At 45.1% G+C, this 14428-nt stretch overlaps 1 long non-coding RNA gene across 1 annotated transcript; it reads right to left on the reverse strand.

Moving 5' to 3' along the window:
- Positions 1-11922: 11922 nt before the first annotated feature.
- On the reverse strand, positions 11923-14334 carry LOC128795136 (uncharacterized). Its single transcript, XR_008433414.1, has 3 exons — positions 14274-14334; positions 13165-13243; positions 11923-12173 (listed from the first exon to the last, which is right to left on the reverse strand). It is a non-coding gene; the product is annotated as an uncharacterized LOC128795136 (long non-coding RNA).
- Between the last annotated feature and the right edge of the window lie 94 nt (positions 14335-14428).

Raw genomic sequence — 14428 nt, forward strand, 5'->3', positions numbered from 1 at the left:
AGCTGCCTGTGTTCACCGAGGGGTTTCAGATTAGTAAAATGGGGCACAGGAAGGATTTCAGTGCTCCAGTGGCCGTGAGGATCCCGGTGCCAGGAGCCAGGGCAGGACAGGGCTGGAATGGGGCCATGGTCCAGGGAAGCCCATCAGCAGCTCAGCTTTGAGAAGGGCTGAGCTTCATCTGGCACTAAGAGCTCTCCAATAAATAAAACACACAGAGGGCTGGGCCAGGCGCACAGCCACCAAAACCATTCGGTGCATCCCATGTGGGATCAGTCCTGTGACCCATGGGCTGAAAATAGTTCCAGCTCCTTAGTGCAAGTCTTGGGGAGAGACTTTTCAGCAGGTCCTGTTGCCACAGAGCTTGGGGCGTGGTTTTAAATGAAAGAAGGTAGATTCACATTAAATGTAGGGAAGAAATTTTTTACAGTGAGGGTGGCAAAGCCCTGGCACACATTTGCCCAGAGAAGCTGTGGATGCCCCATCCCTGGAAGTGTTCAAGGCCAGGTTGGATGGAGTTTGGAACAAATTGGAAGGCTGCTGTTTCTCTGAGCTATTATTGCATGTTTTCTCCATAATCAGGGTTATGTTGCTCAAAAACTCATAAACTCATTTTGGGGACCCTGTTCAATCTCTTGCTTTCTCAAGTGCTGACACAACCCCACGCTGGCTGGTTCACGTTTGGCATGAGTGGTACCAAAATAGGTTTAATCAAACAAGCAGAGCCTTCATCCACCAGAGCAATGCTACAGAAAGGACCTGTTAAATGGGGTTGTGTTTATCTACTGTATTTGTATTATATAAAAGCACATATAATTAAAACACTTGTAACTTCTAGATGAACCATCATCCATGTCTGTGCATGGCCCAGTGGCTTCTCCTTGTGGGTGACAGCAGAGTCAGATTTTAATTGGGATGTAATTTAATATCTCCAGCGTCTCTGTCCTGCCAGTGGGAGCTGCTGCCCCTGGGGAGAGTTTGGATGGGGACAAACCTGCCCTGGGTGACACCAGCCTTTCCTCAGTGTCTCTGGGGTTGGTTAGTGGCCATCACCATGTCTCAAAGTAGCAACAGAATTTTGCAGACAATTCCACAGGATAGTCTGGGACACCTGCAGCATTGGCAGCCTGGAGGCCTCTAGAAGGTGTCAGGTAATGACTTGAGGACGAATTTGTGTCTCTTCATGCAAGGAAGTCAGCAGGGGGAAAAAATGGGAACTTCTTTGTCTGGAGTATTCATATATTTGAAACTTAGAAATATATTTAACTTCCTCAAAGTCGACACAGAGCCCAAACCTGCCCAAAATCTCTGCCATGCGGACCCCAGCACAGTCCAGCTCCTGCACAGCTGATCCACTGGCAACATCCCATCCCAGAGGTTTCTTACACCTCCCAGTATTCCAGGTGTGATCTGTCAGGACAGGTGCTGTGTGGTTTATGTTGATAAATGCCCACAGGCTGCCCCATCCCCCAGTTTTTATGGAATTACACCTATAGGAGTAGCTTTTGCTTGGCAAATGTACTTTTTGTTGCAGCAAAAGCACTGGTTCAATAAAGCACTTAAATATACACTTTATCTTGAGCATGTTGGAGATTATATCCCTCTTTAGCAAAGCATTTAAGTATGTGCTTAATTTAAGGATTTAATTAAGGATTTTAATTGTAGACTTCAGTATGTGCTTACCTGCTTGGCTGAATGTGGGTGAGATTACTACAAGCTGAAGATTTCGACATAAAGTCAGTGACTAATTCTGTCTGAATGAAGGTGTTACATTATTCTCACACAATGCAGTTAAAATATAAATAGGAAAAAGGCAAGAGGCAGTTAACTCGATTCTTTCAGCTGAAAGCAGCATCCACGACCAAATCTGAGTTGATGAAAATCTAATATTATTAGTTCGAATCTCTAAAGTGGCATTACAGATCAATAGAAAGGAGCACCTTAGAAATGAGTCTCCAGCTCATGAGCTTTAATTATGAGAAAGGAAGGATTCAGCCATCCTCTCCCTCTCCTCAGTGACAGCGACCTTGGAATGTAAGTGGCCACCAACTAATGGGCTGTGGCATCATTTCTCCAGTCATTAGGGGATTTAAGTTGATTTGCTAAGAAAAAAGGGTTTCTGCAATTGCATTACCAGCCTGTCTTTTGGACCATTTCCATAACTTTTGAACTCTGTGACAAATTTCATCTAATTGAAGGGGGAAAAAAAAAAGGATTCCAAAAATATCAAGCTCTGACAAGCTGAATGCAAAACAAGTGTCTGGGTTTCTGTTTGTCCAGTAGGATTTGCTGTCACTGAAGAGCCTTCCCCATCCCAGGATTGGGACAGTGTGCTGGTTTTGGGTGGGATGAAGTTCATTTTCTTGACAGTGCTAAAATGAAATGGTTTTTATCTTTTTGTGTCATACCACAAGGTATCACAACTCCTAACTGGATTTTTCATCTAAAATTTATATGTTGAGCCATCTTAAAATGCAGAAGGGGAAGTGATTGTTATCCAGAGACCAGCTAGCTGACACACCTGTAGGACAACCATCTGAGAGCATTTCCTGAAGATGAGTCACCCAGGGAGATAACCCAGGCAGCCAAAATGACAGTGCAGGGGCTTACTGATCCCTTTAACAAACACAAGTGAGTTTCTTTGAAATTTTACATCTTGTATCTCTTTGTTTTCCATGAGAAGCACAAGAGACGTTTCTACTTCTTGCCTATACCTGCACCTCTTTTTTCTTTCCCCTCAGATTTCATTTTGAGATCTCAGACTACATGATTATGCAGTATTAGGCCTCCAACCTTTTAATGGAAATAGCAATAGGGGTGAGTGGCAATAAAGGCAGTTCCAGACAACAAATCCACTCACTGAGAGAAAAGTACTTAATGCTCTCAGGAGCAAGAGGCGTTTTACAGCTCAGGTGTGTGGCAGACATGCCTCAAGAAGGGTGGCTGGAAGCTGGGATGTGGATATCAAGGAAAACAGGGAATACAGAGACACACTGCCCGTTTAGCCTGGCAGTGACTGTTTTTGTGAGCTGAGTTTGCCTCTCAGTATCAGCACTTCAGGGAGGTGCCTAGCATCAGGATTTCTTTGCACGTTGAGCATCTTCGCTTCTCGGAGAGCAGGGGAAAGAGAAACCTATGGCATTTAAAGAGTGGGAATGGGAAAAATGTCATGAGCTGTGATGCCAGGGCTGTGGTGACCAGGATCCTTCATGGCTTGCACTGGGCAGTGTGGTGTGATCACAGACACCTCTGCATGCAAGGAGGGCTAGGACTGACATACTCTTGTCTCAGCGCAGAGAGAAGCAAAGCTCTGCCAGTTCTGAGCTGTAGAAGGTACATGACCTGCAGATGAGTCAATCTAATTTTATCCTGTACTGAGCACTGGTGCACCTGTATAATGAATAGCACATTATCACATCTTTGCTTGACTATCTCAATATAATATATTAATATAGTCTTCATAGCCTTCGGTTATCATGTTATTTAATCTTTAATCTAATGTATTTGGAGCAACTGGCTAGTGAGATGCAGCCCTCTTTATCTTTCTAAGGACAACAATAGCAGGAATAAATGTTAAACTAAAGGAAGGAATGAAAAAAAAATAGCAGCTCTATTTGTGCTACGTTGAGATGTACTTCTTGGCAGCCCCAGAGATTCAACAGTCTGGTATTTATCACGACAAAACGCAGAAATGTCTGATGATTACATGAAGGGAAATAAAGAAACTGAGCATAAACTGCAGTCTGAGAGATAAGGGCATATTTTTACAGCAGGCAGCTGCTAAAACAGGGCTATGTGACACCAGCCCCTGCTGCAGCAGAGAAGGGGACACAGGCCAGGGCAGGGACAGGGCAGAGCTGCAGCCAGGGATAAACAGGACAGTTTAATACTGAGGGGGAGAATTAGCCAGCCTGCTTAATCACATTATTTACCACCAGGAGGATTATTTTTAAGGAGTGTATCCCTCCTTCACCTCCCATCGGATAGCACTGCAAAATGCTAGCATTGGCTGTGGAGACTATTTAGGATCTTTCTTGCTGAAATGAACTCCTGGTGTAGTGTTCAATGAGGGGAACCTGTCCAGCAGTGCCCAGAGGGATTTAGCACCATGCCAAGTCCCTTGAGGGCATGGTCTAGGTCCGTGCTTGAGGCACTTGCTCTGCCCTGGCTCTGTTCCAGGGTGGGTGCCTGGCATGACCCCTCTGTGATGCTTCCAGTCTCTGCTGGGGTTATGACACCAAAATGATGGAAACCAAGAGCTGAAAAGTCACTCTTCTTACTGACTCCAAGAGCTCCATGGAGCTCCTGGTGTGAGTGAGACAGTCACTGCACAGCTCTGGCCAAGGTTGTTTGATGTTAGGGCCAGAACAGAAAGGTACAGATCTCTCAATTATTGCCAAGTGTGTGAAGTCTGCAATCCTACAGGGAACATGCTGAGGAGGAGACTTGTGTTGGTTAAGGAGAACAGTGGTTGGCTGGTCAAGCTGGGAGCAAACACCAGTTTAATTTTAGGGCTACAGTTATGAATTAGGTCAAGATTCCAGCACGAAAAAGGAAATGTGCCATTGACTGAACTGCCCTAGACATCACACAGGCCACGTTCTTGGTTGAAGGATGAAGGATGCTGCTAAAATTCATTATTCTGTGCACAGGGACAGAAGCTCCTGGGGTTTAGCAGTTGAATCCCAGCGGTGGAAACCCTTAATTTCCCTGGCATGAGCACAGAGCAAAGTAACACATGATCCCTGTGGTCTGCCTTCATTTCATCATTTTGCAGCATGGCATATTTGATGCAAGACTCAAGGGAAAGATGAATTGCACTCTAAAAAGAATTTAATGAAAACATATGGACATGCTGTATATGATACAGATATTATGGTCTTTGTAAGGTTAACATGGGGTTGTACCGTGAATCTCTGCATGGAAAACTCTTCTGATGGATACTTTACTCATCCTTTCTGCCCCAAATAAAACCACCAGTTTTTTAGGATCAATTACCTCTTCTTGTGGAGATGAGGACATTGCCAGGTTCCCTGAGCAGCCTCCAAGGATGGAGAGCAGACCGTCACTCAACAGTGCCAAAGGCATCAGAAGCAATTAAAGAAAAATAAGAGCTGATTTGAAGAATGGAATGATCATTCATCTGGCTGCAGAAAAAATAGGGTTTTATCACTGAAATATGAGAAAGACTAGCATTTCTATTCTGATAAATATTATGGCACTGCAAATTGTGAGGAATTGTGCAGGAATTTTGAATGAGTTAGAGACGGGACTTCTGAGTTTTTTTAGATAATGGGATTTATTTTTCTTATCTTCTACATAGGTAGGAAGGGTGAGGTCAGCTCACATTTTTACTGCATGGTTCAAAAGGTCACAAGGCCTCTAATTACAAGACTTTTTAAGGATTTATTAACTAATTAAACATTGCTAACAAGGATATATAGATGTTTTTAACCTAATCCTTAAATATTTAGTCTTATGGACTCTTGCTACATTGTAAACTTTCTTAACCAATCATGTTATAACACAAAAACCTACAGTACTGTACTCTAAAATGAAACTTTTTTTTACTTATTTTAACATGTCTCTGCTTTAAACTATAAATCCACATTCTCACTTCTAGTACCTAAGTTTGGAAGCTTTTTCCAAGGTCTCATATCAAATCCTCATATTAAATTCTAAGCTTTAGCTTACAAGCCCAAAATTCTGAGAGTTCCCTACATTTCAGATTCTAACAGCAAATTATTTAATTTTAGGTCAAGAAAACAACAATGTAGCAAATCAGTGCAAGAGGCTAAGGCTGCTCCAAGTGGGCAGGGAGAGATCTTCTGACTCCAGTCTTGGCCCAAAGAAGAAGCCAGGTATCTCCCTGCCCCCATGCCTGCTTTTCCACAGCAATTTTGCCTCCCAGCATATCATGCCCAGCTCCTTTTGTAACCATTCCTCCAGCTCCTGTTGCATGTTCACCCTTCATGGTTCTCATGTGTCCTGTCCTGTTGAGGCAGATGAGCTCATTGCAGGGTAAACTTAAATGAGGATGTTGACTTCCAGGTGCAGGAGATAGAAAATCAAAGATTTGTAACAAAACAAGGTGTTTTTGAGGGAGAAGCTGAAAATTGCCATAGCCTGTAATTGTCTCTGCTTGTGCTTTGGTGGCTGCCCTTGGACAGGCAGTTTCGTCCCTCTGCTCAGCTTCTCGTTGCTCTAACAAGGGACAAGGAGCTCCACTGATCTTTGAAAAGCCTTCAGTAATGCCACATTTTCCTTTCATGTTCTGGATGTCCCTGCTACAGCACACATACATCAAACCCTGTCCATAAAGGAGTAATTAAATGGCACTGCTAAAGGGATGTCATAGGATGGGCCTGATTACAGCTCACCCAGAAATGTCTTCCCAAGTCCCAGGCTCTTTGACGTGATTCTCTCCCCTTTCTCTGAATTTCTTCCAGCATTAATTTCAGCCAGTCCTGGGATTATTTGAAAAAGGGCCCTGGGGGATTTGTTCAAAGGCACTGCCACCACGGACGACTTTGCTTTCTGAACTGAAGCATTTCAGTCCTATCTGTCTGGACATATGAGCTGCTCAGCACTGCTTCATTAAGCAAGTTATTTTTAAATTCCCAGAAAGAGCAAAACATTGAGAGAGGAATTAGCATTTTCTGTTGAAACAGCTGCCAAACAGAAGAGGCAGAAGGCACTCCGGGTCCCCCCTGCTATCCCTGGGATTAACCAGGCACCAGTATCCAGTCACTGACACACTCTAAGACTGCACATGAGACATCAGAAATCATGCCCCAAGATAAGGATAGGTAAGTGACCATCAGAACTATGTTCTGGATGGAAGTAAGAAAGTGACCATCAACACTGAACAAGAAAAAATCTCAGAAATCACTCTCTTCCTCCAGCCCCATTCTGTGTTTCCCCCTTTTTCTTGCCTGAATTTTTCACTTAAAGGTTTTTACCTCCGTTCTGGTTTCTCCACACAAACAAATGAAGCAATAAAGCCTGCCCAGAGTCTTTGCTTCCCCTAAAACAACAAGATCCAGTGGGCACCCAACACTTTCCAAATGCCAAGAGACTGCAATAAAGCTGATGCTGCTTGATTGCATTCTCACTCTGTAATGGGTTTAAGTTTCCCAGTGGCTGATGGTGCTCTTTCAGGCCAGAGTTAAAGCAAAAGGCTTGGCAATGAATTGTCTGAGGCACGTTTTTTGGTTGCTGTTCGCAAATGCTGATTGCCCCGCGGCTGGTGCTGCTGAGGGCAGCCAGGATTCCCACTGATAATGTTAATAATGCAAAAAAAAAGGTGTTGAGTACGGGAAGGGGAAATAGGTTGGGTAAAAATAGCCTCTTCACCTCTCTGGGAGCACACAGGCAGCACAGCCAAGGCAGTGGGCAGGTTGTGCTGCCTGGTTCACCCCTCCCTTCGCTCCTGCCTGCAGCCACAGGGTTTCTGTATTTATCCAGAACAAATCTAGCAGGAGCTGTTCTCATAACCTGCTCCCAATTCCTGTCTAATGAAGGCCGCTGGATTCCTCTGAATTAATGCTTGTTCAAACCAGAGTGTTTCTTTTGGAAAAAAAAAAAAATTATCTCATTAAGTATTTCCAGTGATTCTTCAGTGACAGGCACTCTGCCACAGTCAGCAAACTGCCTGTGGATTGTTCCAGTGGACACCTTTTCCCAGTCCTAAAAATGCACAGCAACCTGTATTGATGTCCAGCTACCAAACACCCCTCTGCCAGATAAATCATGGAATCACAGAATGGTTTGGGTTGGAAGGGACCTTAAAGATCATCCAGTTCCACCTCCTGCCAGGGCAGGGACACCTTCAACCATCCCAGGCTGCTTCAAGCTCCATCCAACCTGGTCCTGAACTATTCCAGTGATGGAGCAGCCACAGCCCCTCAGGCTGTGCCAGGGCCTCACCACCCTTTAGGGTTAAATCTGTCATGTGCCTTCCCAGAGACTGCATTTAAAACGTCCCTTCACCTTTTATTTCTTAATAAACTGTGTTCCTTGGCTGCTTTCTCACCAAGGTGTGTTTTCCAGCTCTCAAGAAAGACTTCCTGGAGCCCACACAGAGGTAATAAAACCTCTCTTGTCTTCCTTGGTACCTCGCTTTTTGGTTCCTTGGAAGCATTAGCTCCTCTTGGCTGAGCATCTCATTAGGAGCTCATCTTCAGCTGATTATTCCTCTTCTGAGTCACTGCTTTCCATGACTTTGTCACCTACCCCTTAGTCCAGCTGCCGCTCTATTCTTAGGCTAAGGACTTAACATCTGGTGGCATGAAAAACATGTTGTTTATTTAAACTCAGCTCATTAAGTGATCCAGATTAGGTTTGGTATTGGCGACCTGCCCCAACTTCTGTGAGCTGTAGATCAACAGTAATTATTTGGCATTTTCTCACAGGTCAGTGATCACACGTTAAATGTTGTGGGGTCAAGATCGGGCAGGAAGGGAGCTCTGCCGTGTTCAGTCCTCTGCTTACAATTACACTTGCAGACTATCAGTTAGTTTTCAATCCAATTAATATTTGTCATATTGACACATTGTTCCTCTTTCTCAATCAAAGTACAGTGAAAGACAAAATCTGGTCTCTGACTGAAGGTTTCTTCTAACAGCTCTACTACTGTAAACTATGACACTAAGGAAAATATCTGTTTAACAGGACAAAGCCTACTTTTCATAATGCTACAGTATCTCCTTGAAATTATTTATCAGCTTATTATTTGTTTTTGTTTTTTTTTTTTTTTTTTTTTTTTTCCTTAGGTATCCTTGATAACAGACTATCCAGGAATACCTCCCATTAACCTTTAAGGAGACAAATGGCTGGAACAGATCTCCTGTGGCCCCTTCCCTGGCAGCTGTTCCCTGTGAGGGGCCAAGTGCCCTGCCCTGTTTCCCACTTGTGCCCAGAGCCAGGGCCCCACCCCAGCCACGCTCCGCAGGGGCAGAGTCCCTGTCAGTGCCCAGTGCTGGGCAAACCTTTGGATCTGTGCTGGCAAACCCAGCAGCCCCACACTCTGCCCCACCCTCTGTCACCGGGATGTCCCCAAACCCCACCCGCCCCTTCTGACCTTTCCAGCTCTGTCCTGTGAGAGCTCAGCACAGCTGGGAGCACCAAACCCAGGGCTCGCCAACACCGAGGAGACTCGGTTTGCTGTAAACAGAGGAAAAAGGGGATGAGCCTCAGGTGTTTTAATGCTTAGAACCATCCTCAGCACAGCTGGGAGCACCAAACCCAGGGCTCGCCAACACCGAGGAGACTCGGTTTGCTGTAAACAGAGGAAAAAGGGGATGAGCCTCAGGTGTTTTAATGCTTAGAACCATCCACCAGCACAGGGGTGTGGCTGTCCTTTTGGGACTGTCCATTTGGGGACTGTCTATCTGGGACTGTTCCTTTGGGACGGTCCCTTTGGGGGTTGTCTGTTTGGGACTGTGTCTTTGGGGACTGTCCATTTGAGAGTGTCCCTTTGGACTGTCTCTTTGGGGACTGTCCTTTTGGGACTCTGTCTTTGGGGACTGTCCATTTGGGGGGACAGTTTGGGGGGACATGAGATTCCCATTTGGGAATCTCCATCTGGAGACTATCCCTTTGGGGGCTGTTTGGGACTCTTCCTTTGGGACTGTCCCTTTGGGGGCTGTCTGTTTGGGACTGTCCCTTTGGGGGCTGTTTGGGACTGTTCCTTTGGGACTGTCCCTTTGGGGGCTCTTTGGGACTATCCCTTTGGGACTGTCCCTGTCCCTGCAGCCCCTTACCCCAAGCCCTTTCCCAGTGTCACATCTGCTGCTGTGTCTGTGCTGTCCTGTGCAGGGGAGGCGATGGAGCAGGGCCTGCGGGACTGCTGCCGATCCATCCGCATCGGGAAAATCCTGATCCAGAGCGACGAGGAGACGCAGCGAGCCAAGGTGTACTACGCCAAGTTCCCCCCAGACATCTACAGGAGGAAAGTGCTGCTCATGTACCCGATCCTGAGTGAGTGTCTGCCACCAGCACGGCCAGGCGGGCTCCTCTGGGCGCTGAGCACCGGCACGCACTGAAAATAGCCACATGCTGGGGCTCTGCTTGGTTTAGGGGACAGGAGGGAATTGATCAGGCTGTGCCAGGACACAGGTGACAGAGGAGGGAATTGATCAGGCTGTGCCAGGACACAGGTGACAGAGGAGGGAATTGATCAGGCTGTGCCAGGACACAGGTGACAGAGGAGGGAATTGATCAGGCTGTGCCAGGACACAGGTGACAGAGGAGGGAATTGATCAGGTTGTGCCAGGACACACATTACTCAGCTGCACCAGTATGAATGCAGAGCAAATCGTTTGGGCATGGCTGCTTTTGGGAGAAAGGCTGAGGTTGACTTGATGTAACTTTAATTTTTTAAGTTTTGCCATGAGGAAAGACTCAAACAGTGTTTTTCTCGCACTTCTAAAAGATGTTTTTTGACCAATGTTATAATCCTAGAAGCAAATTACTTTAAAATTAAATAAAGCTAATGCTAACCAGAAAAAAAAGTTAATCTGGTAAGCATGGTAAGGAGTTCATCAAGATGGGGTAACTTTTCCAGTCTAGATTTTATTCTGTCCTACCTATGGAGCTTTTAATTTCCATTTTACTATTTTAGATGAGCTTTCTTGCCTCAGGGTTTTAATAAAATCAATGAACTTCTGTGCTTAAAACTTGGCAGAGATGGCTTTTTCAGAATAGAAATAATGTTCCTTCATCAGGAGACAAGTTTTCTTGAATTAATACCTGCAAAGGTGAGTTTTCCAGAGAGAAAGGACAAAAATCATAGTTTAATTGCACATGGATATTCTTGGATGGCCTGGGACAATTTTGTCAACCAGAAGGAAAAATAAAACCTCACTTTTTCCCACTTCACTTTGGTTAGTTCTGGCCTGAACAGGGCTCAGGTGCAGTGATGAAGCACTCTGGTGACATGAGCAAGCACCTCCATGTTGGGGTTGTATAAATTGCCACACTCTGCTTTAACTACTTCATCTTCTGTAGCCTCAATTTTTTTAGGTGCAACTGGATTTATAGCACCTAACTAGGTGACAGTAAACAGCAGAGAAATCCTTTGGGATTAAATGAATTCAGCAGAAGTTCACACATCCTGCATTTATCACAGACTTTGTATGTAACTTTCTGCCAGAAGCTACAGAAAGACAAAATCAATCTAAAAAGTAAACAGCAGCCCAGCTTTAAACTCAGGTAGCTGGAGAAAATCAGAATTCCTGCATTTACACCACCCAGCTGGCTTCATCACCCCACTCAGCTCCTGGCTCTGCCTCTACTTGGAGAATACAAAGATCTGAGTTTGGTGGGTCTGTTATTTTTAATTTTTTTTTTTTGCTCAGGTTTAGAAGCTCCCAAGAGATTCAGATTTCCTCACCTTACTGCATTTGGATTATTACTTAGCTATATTGAGAATAAGTTATTTTAATATCTTTTTAGAAAAAAATAAGCCAACATTTTTTTCATCTATCACTGCATACCTAATAAGCAGTTTTTAAAACCCTGGGGAATTTAAAGCAAATTTATTTACCCTCATTGAAGGAAACGACATTAAACTTACCATGGAAAAGTGTTGCAATTCTCTTTTGCTATACACACAGTAGCAAATTGAAAACACTTAAGTAGGAATTACACCATGCTTTTGCTGTAGATTTTGATTTTTTCCCTATACTGCAAAGTTCTCTACGCAAATATATTTTTCCCTACAAGCTTTTTGAAATATGCTGCTACACTGCTCCTAATTTTGTCAAAGCTGTTAAGGAGATATGTGTGCACAGGTCATTAATTGTTATTAATGTCAAGTGGATACTGAAATCCATTAAGTGGTTTTGAAAAACCAGAGCTTATTCTGTACCTGATGAACTCTGTGAGGGCATTTACAAATAAATCCACCAAATCACACCGAGGGAGAGACTTTTCCTCAGCTGTGTGCCGTGGACCTCAGCTCCAACTTTTTACTGCTAAGGAAGGTGTGAATCAGCAGGATCCAGCTGCTGTCTCTGCTCCTCACGGGCGTTCATCTTCCAGCAAACTGGCAAATGTCTGCCTCAAGAGTCAGAGCTCACCCACAGATGTGAAGAAGAATGTTTTATTCCTCTGTTGCTTTGCCATTTGATGATTTTCAACATTTTCGGTACGGTTAATCAAGTAAACATATTCTGTTGAGGGGGAAAGAGACAAACAAAATGACATGTCAGATGTCAGGAGGCTGTTCCAGGAGCATAAACCATCATCTTATCCCTCCATCCCAGCAGAATATGCTCCACCTCCCATTTGCTCAATAATCCCTAATATTTTGCTGCTTAGGTTACTGGTGTCTAAACAAAGCCACTTTTATCCTGCTCTGACCTTGCCTGGTATCCAGAAAAGGTGGGGGGAAAAGGCAGGATTCACTTTCATGTATGACCAGCCTGTGGCAGTGCCCTCACCTCTGATTTTCTTTGAGGTGACACTCAGAAATGTCCTGCTGCTGTGCTAATTGCCAATACTCACACTCATGGCTGCCTTATCAATTGTGGGCACAAGGCTTCCCGTGATAAACTGGATCAATTGTGTGCCCATCACCTGCTCCCTGAATTATCCACGTTTGACAATGGAATGGATTTTTTCCAGCTTCAAAGGTGCCTGTCAAATATAAAGGAGTGCCCACACACTCAGCCACAGGGTCTCTGTTTGGGGGATACAGTTTCTCCAGCCACTGGAATTTGTAGGGGTTGGAGCACTGCCTACCTAAACCATCCATTTGTCATGGATCAGGAGCAAGACAACTTTTCCCAGTGACAAATATTTTGGTGCATTAAAACCACCAAATTGCTTTGTGACATTAAATTTACTCTTCTTAGGTTTGGGTTTGGGTTTATTTTTTTTTAATATTACTCACATTTAACAGTCAAAGCAGAGCTGTTAGGTCACGGTTTGACCCTGCAGTACATCTAATTGTAATTTCGGCACTGATGCAAAGGACTGGTCTGATGTAAACTCACCCTCCCAACACCGATTTACTTTTAAAATCATAAAAGGTGAACATTCTCCAAGCAAGTTTTATGCTGTATTAGGTACCACCTCTCCATCACGCCAGCTATGTGGTGTATCAATACTCAATTGCTTCATGTACCAGTTATTTGAACAAAAATATTGTTGGGAACCTACACCTGCTCCAGATGAAAGTGGGACTCCTTCCTGCTCTCCATTACAAAGGATTTTGGCATTCTCCTTTCCTGGTCACAGGCTGTGGTAAGTAAAACTGATGAGAAACATGCCCTGTACCTGTCTCTTCCCTCTTCTCTAGCCCTGACACTGTGGCTGCCTTTGAGTTCTCAAGTCTGCTGGGGGAAATTGAAAGTGTGAATATATAAAAACATTTACATGTTTTTATATAACACAAACTTCTTATTTACATTAGAAGTTGGGTTTATATTGTTGAGTAGAAACTCAACAGTTTCCACAACCTTTAAGTGCAACACCGCCCTCAGCTTGACAATGCTATTTTTACAATGAGCCACCAAAAGGAGAAACAAAGGTGTCTCGTGGGTTTCCTGAAATGGTGTAAAATCCTCAGGAATATGTTTTTTCTCTATGTATCAGATAGTATGAAGATGACTTCCTTACATGACCTTCGCAAGATATGACTTTTCGGGCATTAAAATGGGATCGTTCAAAACTCAGCTGCCCTTGATGATTTCAGCAGCGAGGGGGAACACTGCCGAAGTGCTTAACCCTACATAACATGGGAAGTCGGGCATTTAATTAAGGCTCGTACAGGAAAACATGAGTATTTTAATTTTCATAGAGTTGTATGTAGTACACAACACCAGGTGAGAGGGGAAACCCTGCCATAGTTAGAAGGGAAGGAACGTCCATGGTTCAAACTGGAGGAATGCCAAAGCTTGGAGGGAAAGGAATACCCATGGTTAGAACTGGAGGAATGTCCATGGTTAGAAGGATGAATATCCGCACCGACAGACGCCAGTACTGCCAGTACTTTTTCGTTTTTTCGGCACTGCTGGCCACCATCGACCTTGCACCGAATTCCCTCTGGCCAGCACCCACACACCTGAGGCGGCATGAAACGGCCCCACACTTAGGGGACCGCGGGGATACGGACCCTACGGATCACGGGCGCGCACCGCTGACCCCCGGCCCCCTCCACATCCCCTGGGGGCTGTGAGTTGAGGAGCAGCCATGGCATCCCCGCCCCACCCCACCCTACCCTACCCCACCCCACCCTACCCCACCCCACCCTCAGCCTTTGCCCGCACCAAAATGGCGGCGGCCCCTGAGGGCCGGGGCCGCGCGCGCTGGGCGGGGCTGCCCTCCCGGGCCGCGCCTGCGCGGGGCCGCGCGCGCCTCCACTTCCGGCTGCCGGCGGCCGCTTCCGGCCCCCCGTTCCTTGGTAACAATGGAGCAGAAAATG

Source organism: Vidua chalybeata, chromosome 14 (genome assembly GCF_026979565.1).
Source record: "Vidua chalybeata isolate OUT-0048 chromosome 14, bVidCha1 merged haplotype, whole genome shotgun sequence".
NCBI lineage: Eukaryota > Metazoa > Chordata > Aves > Passeriformes > Viduidae > Vidua > Vidua chalybeata.